Source organism: Setaria italica, chromosome VII (assembly GCF_000263155.2).
Source record: "Setaria italica strain Yugu1 chromosome VII, Setaria_italica_v2.0, whole genome shotgun sequence".
Classification (NCBI taxonomy): domain Eukaryota; kingdom Viridiplantae; phylum Streptophyta; class Magnoliopsida; order Poales; family Poaceae; genus Setaria; species Setaria italica.
In genome coordinates this window covers 18,964,180-18,972,073 of record NC_028456.1, presented here as the reverse complement: position 1 = coordinate 18,972,073, position 7,894 = coordinate 18,964,180, and positions in this window count along the sequence as shown.

Here is a 7,894-nt window from a genome sequence, read left to right as displayed (position 1 = left end):
CGCTCCATTTGACCCTCCTAGATCATCATCCAGTAGATTGTCATCCTCATCATCAGGGTCATCTCCTTTTCCCTCATCTCCTGTTGGTTTTTCAGGTTCCTGTTCAGCATCTTCCACCTTGAAGTGAAGCATAAACAGCTGATCTTCCATTTCCACTACTCTCTTGCATGGGATCATCTTCGGGTCCTTGCACTTAATCTTTACTCTGATTATGCTGAAGAAGCTTGAGAAAAGACTCTGCCAGTTTATCTCACTCAACTTTCCCAGACTTGAAGCAATTTCCTTAATTGTGATCCAATCACACAATTTGGGGGGTACTCCTCTTATCTGAACTTAGGTTTTTGATAGCTGTCCCATTGGCTCGATATCCCCATTCAAAACTCTCAGCGACGCCATCACTGCATCGTTCTTCAAATAGAAGTATGTAGCTTTGCCTAGTACTTTGCTTTCAACTTTTATGTGTGGGGGAAATTTGCTGTGATAGAATAATAGCTAGGCAAAGGACGAGACTGATTGTCTGGTTCAGGTTTACACCACATGTGTGCATATTAACGGTAACAACAGAATAATCAGATATAGGGTCTCTTGAGGAGGGCTCTAGCTCCGGCTCCCTCAACATCTTCTAACGAAGTCCTACCGAACGGGTAGACTGCAAACGGCTTCGACAGAGGAGCTCCAGAAATCGCACTGAGAGGAGCCGTTTGACGGAGAGGGAGCCGAAAAAAGGGGCTCCTCGTGGCTCCACCCCCATCCCCACATGCACAAAGACCAATTAGCCCTTAAATTCACGGATATTGCGGCTAAAATGCCACTCACCGGCGAGAGAGCGAGGTGGCGCGGCAGCGCCGCGCCAGGACCGGAGCAGAGGAGGCCGATGAGGGAGCGATGCGCCAGGGCTGGAGTGAGGTACCAAGGGAGTGGCGTAGTCGAAGCAGGTCGGTGCGGGAGCAGGGCATGTGGACTTGCGGCGGGGAGCGGCACGCCAAGCTCGGAGCGTGGCACCACCACGCCGGGTCAACGGGGACGCCTCCGATTGTTGAGCGGATAAGCATGCGAAGAAAGGAAACGGTAAAGGATAAGGCTGGTGGGCTGTGGTAGAAAAGATGTGGGGGGAATAAAAAGGCAAAAAAGATGCGGCGAGAAAAAAAAAGAAAAAGATGCACAGCAAAAAGGAAAAAACAAAAGATAAATAAAATAAAAATTGAAAACAGGATTAATTTATAATTATATTCATTAATCTATTTAATAATATTTTTATTTTATATGAAATCGTGTGAAAAAAATTCAAGACTCATTTGTACAATCAAGTCAAATAGATAAGGGCACATTGGACATTTAACATGTTCTATCTATGAATGGAAAATAGGAGAAATCATTTTACCAAACGATTTTCAAAACGGCTTCAGTTCTACCTGAGAAGCCGTTCCGTTAGTGAAGCCACAACTGAAGCCATTTTAGCCACAACCGAAGCCCTGCCAAACGAGCCCATAGTACTCCACTAGTGAAGTGAGGATTGATGATCAATGTGGGCAGGGGAAAGCACCAGGCAAAGTATACTGAATTTTTATCAGTTTTTTTTATAAAAGAGCTTCTCAGGATTGAAAATTGCCAACTTCTACCCTTCCCAATTTAAATGCTAGGCTATCTTAAAGTCTATACCACACAATATTGTCGGATCGTGGCACCGGGCTGGTTGACCAAAAGGTTGGACTTCGCTATAGATGGGTTGCATCTTGAGCACACGAAGAATTTTCCAAGGTAGTTTTTTGTGCACCCCAAGTTAAGTTTAGAGTGATTTCTTTCCGGGCACACATCTCAACAGCGGTCATCGCTCCCATTGGATACTGCACAGTTTGCTAAATTTTGCTATACTTTCTATAGCCGCTGTTTGGTTCACACAATAGCTCTACGGTGAGTAAGGGCACCCGCAATAGGCTGATAGCAGCATGCTTTAGTTGATCCACGTAGGAGAGAAAAGATCGAGGGGAGAGAGAGAAAAATGTCGATACACCCAGCCACAAAATTGTCGGACGTGGCACCGAGCTAGTTGACCAAAAGGATGGACTTCACTACAGATGGGTTGCATCTCGAGCACATGAAATTTTTTCCAAGGATTCTATCTACGAAGGAAAAACAAAAGTTAGTTTTTTTTGCACCCGGCCAAGTTAGGTTTAGAGTGATTTTTTTCCGGCACACATCTCAAGCAGTGGCCATCGCTCCCGTTGGATACTGCACAGTTTGCTAAAACCTTCGCTATACTCTCAGTAGCCGCTGTTTGGTTCACACCATTGCTCAACGGTGAGCCATGGATTGGACAGCAGTGGGCTATGGGCTAAAGACAGCATCTAACACAGACACAGTGTCCTGCTATATAGGAACAAATTAATCAATGAAACGCCGGCCGGGTATAGCACATGCGTACGTAGCGTACGACAGTGACCGGATTGATCATCACGCTGATCTCCATTTGCACTCATCATCGCGAAGAAATCGCCATCGCAAAGCCGGCATGTGCTGGTAGGGTACGTGCTGGCCTTTGTAGTCCTTGTCCGCCATGAAACGTGCCGTGCTAATCGGTGGTAGCTACGCTGTTACGTGTCGTGCTGCCTCCGCTACTTGTCCCACCCACGTACGTCGTCATGCCATTAATAAATTGCCCGCGGGGACCCATATATATCATCAGTTCGTCACTGTACTTGCATGATATATATAGGAAACCTGAAAATATCAGGCGTCAGCCTTCATCCCCTAGCTAGCTAGAGATCGAGACTCGACAGGTTAGCAGCTAGCGTAGCTGAAGCCATTGAACGGTGCGAAGCTAAGCCTGACGCATGAATGATTGGACTCCTAAACTATGGATTCACATGCTGTGATTCAACTAACAGCAGGCTAGCTAGCTACTTGGCCTGCAGGCCGAGTAGTAGACCGTCAAGGGGTCTTGCACTTGTGCTCCATCAGCAGAGAGCGACGACCCGACGGCCAGAACAGGAGCAGATCGAGTGATCGCCGTGTCACGCTCGCCAACGAAGCCAAAGAAGCTCGGGATTCTAGAGGGGGCAACAACAACATGCATGCACGATGAAACATGGGCCACATCGTGCGTGCCGACGTGCCGTGCAGCTAGAGATCGAAGCAGTTGCCAACAGCAGCTGCAGGCATGCATCAGGTGGCTTTGCTATTTGTGCAAGGAACGGGAGCTCTTTTTTGATGCTTTGAGATCTCCATGTGTACGTGCGATACCGTAAGAAAGCTGAGAAAGACCCGGGGGAACCAACAAACTGAGCATGTGAGCGGTTGCCCTTTGGATATGTTTGTGATCAACGCCAGCTGGGTTACTGACTGATTGGATCCTAGATTAATTTTTGGTTCCAGTCATTGATACCTAGAAGGAGTAAACGTGAATTAATTATAAAACTAATTGCATAATCATGGTTAATTCCCAAGATGAATTTATAAAGCCTAATAAACTAATTAGGTTTAATTAGATTTAATAGATTCATCTCACGAATTAGTCTAAATTGATTTTATAATTAACATGTATTTAATATTTTTTGATGTGGCAGGCCGACGCCGTAAAAGTGCAGGCATAGACAGGCATGTGTTCCCCGTGCACACCACACCTTGCTGGATCTGTCACCTAGTCACTGACACCATCATTACTGGCCCATTTCCATGTCCATTGCTGGTGCTGCAGCGCATGCGTGATTGATTTTACTCAATAATGATCACAGTTTGAGAGGATCAAGAGTGTAACGTTTTACCTAGGGAAATGTCTACCACACGGTAAACTTTGTCGACCCAATGAGCACACGATGCGGATCAAATTCAAAATGGATAATTGTACACATTCTTACCATCGCCCTTGTTTTGGCACTTTGACGGCAAAAAGGTTGAGAAAGAGAGGGCTAAAAACGGTTGAGAAAGGGAGGGCAAATGTGAAGCCAGGTAGAGAAGATCATACTAAGTAAAGTGCAGATCGAACTGCAACGCAAACGGACCAATTTATTAAGGTCTTGTTTAGTTGCTCAACCTTAGGGTGTCAAAATTACTGTAGCAACACTGTAGCGTTTCGTTTGTATTTGTGAATTATTGTCCAAATATTGACTAATTAGGCTCAAAAGATTCGTCTCGCAAAGTACAACAAAACTGTACAATTAGTTTTTAATTACATTGACATTTAGTACTCCATGAATGTACCGCAAGTTTGATGTGATTGAGAATCTTCTTTTTGTATAGTGCCAAAGTTGGGATTTGGGGGTGAACTAAACAAGACCTAAGGCTTTCATGGCACCAATCAAAGCAATCAAGCTAAGCAGCAGGTGGACCATAATGTCGTGTTGGACCGATCGAGCTCGCACCCAACAACAACAATTTGCAAAGCAAGACTGCTAGTACAATGATGGCGTTGGAGTCGGACAGGATCAATCTGCCGAACACATGGGTGTGCTCTTTTGCGTCTTTGGACCATATATTGCATTCACCCGTCGGGCAGTGATGAATTGAGACGGACAACGAAAGTGCCCTTGGGCCCTGGCGACATATGGGGCACCTAGCACATACCAATAAGGTGCCGCGCCTGCACTGTACTGTACCACAACCACAACGCAGGACAAGGGCTGGTGACACACTGCTGTCTCGTTCGGCCACCGTGCAGGGGCGAACAGGACAGGAGTATTGAATAGGTTTGGATCAAATAAAGCCATCAAACTAGTAACAGGAGCGGGCACTATTGGTGTGGGAATTGAAGCGCTTGAGATCGCCGTACGTGCCTCGGGGTGCTGGAGCATTGAACCAACCCGGATGGTCACTCTCCGTTGTCTTTATTTGATTTTTTTTTTGATAAGGAGTCTTTATTTGATTTGATCACCACACTGGTATGACGATGAGAGATGGATCTGATGCGATGCCAGAGGTTGGCGCGCGCGGGAAGGACAGGGCCAGCACTCCCAGCAGGAACGTGGAATGGTCCCCCGGGAACGGCGATGCGTCACCAAGAAACCCAGCTCCAGCGATGATCCGCCCCAAGACCCCGTACGCGTCTGCATCCATTCATGACGCTGCCTGTACGAGCGAGCGTACTGGCCCGTGCCACGCGAGGAGGTGCCTGATCGCCGCTGCGATGATCGATCGCAAGACGGCAAGGCAAGGCGACCCGGCTGAAGTTTTCCCTGGTCCACGCGCGCGTGGCAGGCAGGCAGCTAGCCGCCAACGCCGCTGCCACAGCGCCAGTTGCGTCGTCGTGCAGGCGTGGAGATCCAAAGCGACGACCGGCCGGCCGGCCGCGTGCAGTGCAGATCAGATCTACCTAGCCCGTCGCGTCGTCAGAGCGCTCGCTGATGGAGCCGGCCAGCCTCGGGTGGTTCCCGATTCCACCAAACTCTGTGGTTCACCTGTTAGTTGCTGATTCCTCGACTCCAAAAACTTCACTGACCACACCAGCATATCGTCAAGCAGGTTGTGGATATGGTCTAAGAAGTGAGGGACAACAGCTTGATACCAATGTTGTGCCATCTACAAAGCTGTTATGGGTGGCGTAGCAGCACAGCCATGGCGGAAGCTCCAGCCAGTGGCGTGGGTTGTGGTGCTCTGCTCTAGCACACGGGATGGGAGGGAGCTGATTGTTGCTTCTTGGTTTCATGGAGAGGAATGAAGAAGAGAGAAGCGAGCTGATGTTCTTTGCTTCGGTACAAAGAGAGTGGAGGCTGGCTGAACTGCTCGGGGAAGAAGAAGATAACACAGTTGCTGTTGATTGTTGGGTGGGAAAAAAAGGGATGGGAGAGATGGAGCTGACACGTGGCCTGTCAGGTCCATGTCATACCACATTCAGCGTGCCACATAGCAGTTTAAGTCTAGATTCAAAGGCTTGGGACTCGAATGACACGATTAGCAAGTTTATATTCATGCATTTTACGAGTTTGGGTACCGGAATGACACAACGCTAAAAGTTTAAGAATCGGTGCGTATTTTACTCTTAGATTATTATGAGCGGTCGTGTTCCAGTGCACGCGTATCTACCCTTACCAGGTACGGTGGGCCACTGTAGTGTCCCCGGATTTAACCTGTACGCCTCGGCTTCTCTCTCGTCTGGAAAGCTATGTGTGCATGGTGTCCAGCCAGCCGGACGGTGGCCGGTGGCTGTTACGGGGTCCGATCAGGGCTGTCAAAGGCCAGGAGCGAGGTGAGTGACCCAGCAGGGCCCAGAAATGATAGGCCCCTAAAATTTAACAGCCCAACTGCACAAGCCTGGTACTGAATCGTCTGGGACACAAACTCATTAACTCGCGAGTCCTGTTCTGCGTCCGACACATCTGCTGCGGCAACTGAATCGTCGCAGCCCCTTCCGCTTCTCCCGTCGCAAACTCGAGGGCAGGAGGGCACCGTCAACAGTTCGTGTTCCTCATCCTCTAATAGTTTCCTTGATCCCGCTCCCGTTCCCATCGACAGGAGGGCGCACGTCGTAAGTCGGCAGGCGGCAGGCCACAGGTCAGTTTTGTGATGCAATCCAATATCCATTGGCTTCTGACTTCATGTCTGTGGCGGAACTGCTCAAATTAAACCAGCTTAAGTGTGCTAACCATCATCTTAATGGTTAATCCGGTCACACACACTTAAAATGGTGTAATCCGACAGTTCATCGGGTCAGGCCCGATTCAACCACTGAATACCTCAATTGAAACAACATGCAACCAATCTCACATGAAGGTGAGCGCAGATGATACAACATGGTATTTTAGTTTACAAACATAGAGTTCTTAATTAATTTACAAACTAAGTTCAAATTTCATAAAAGATTACAAGCCAGAGTTCTTAAATAAAACATAGCGGAAGTCTAAACGATAAAGCGCAAATAAAGATACATGACAACATGAGTAGCTCGCCACATGTCATCCAACACGAGACCACCTCAAGGCTAGGCCGGAGACCACTCAACCGACCACCATTTAGGTAAAGGACGGCCATCCCAAGGTTTACCGGCAACCAACTCTATCATTTATTCACTAATACCTGAAAGTAAACAACAAAGCAAGGCTGAGTATACTAATACTCAGCAAGACTTACCGACTATAGTATATACTTAGTTGACTCGTAGTATGAAAGGCTTTTGGCTGAGGGGTTTATTCTAAGAGTGGATTTTAGCATCCAAAATTATAGTTGAGCTAACCATTCTGAGTGAGCAACATTTTCAAAACTTTTTAGTGTGGAAAAAAATAATTGATTATAGATAACAACATCAACATCATTTCACATTTCCTTTCATTCCACTTCTTACTACGATGTGATGCAGTGATCAAGGTTCTCTTAACTGAGAGCGGTGGCAAATCGATTCGATTTATAACCTTGCAAGATAGATCTATACACATGACTATGCATGCCCCGTCGAGCCGCATATGGCAAAAGGTCCCCTTAGAGAACAATGGTAGTTGCGAATTCCTGCGACCCTTGAGTGCTAATCCCCACCGGTACCTCCCTGGGCCTGCCGTGAGTTACTGACTAGCACACGAATAGGAAACAGGACCAACTCAATCTACAATCGCGCCCTAAGGTATAAGGTTTTACCAATTTCAACTACCTCTTACTTCCAGCATGTGTATAGTACAGTTCAAACTCAATTAGCAGGGCCACAACGAACGGACCTTAATCGACACAGGCGGAGCGCAACCACAATACTAACTTCAACTTTATTTTCTGTCTCCACCTGGTCTCCAACTTTTCTTTCATCAGTGATTCATTCTCAAGTAACAGGCAATCACTTGACTTCTACCGTTCTTAATTAAGCATGGCACTTCTATCGACCTACACGTACTAGTATTTTGAACCTGGGAATCCTAGGGATCATGCAACTAAGGTTTCATTCAACTCTTAGGAACTTAATGCATAAAAGTTAACACATATT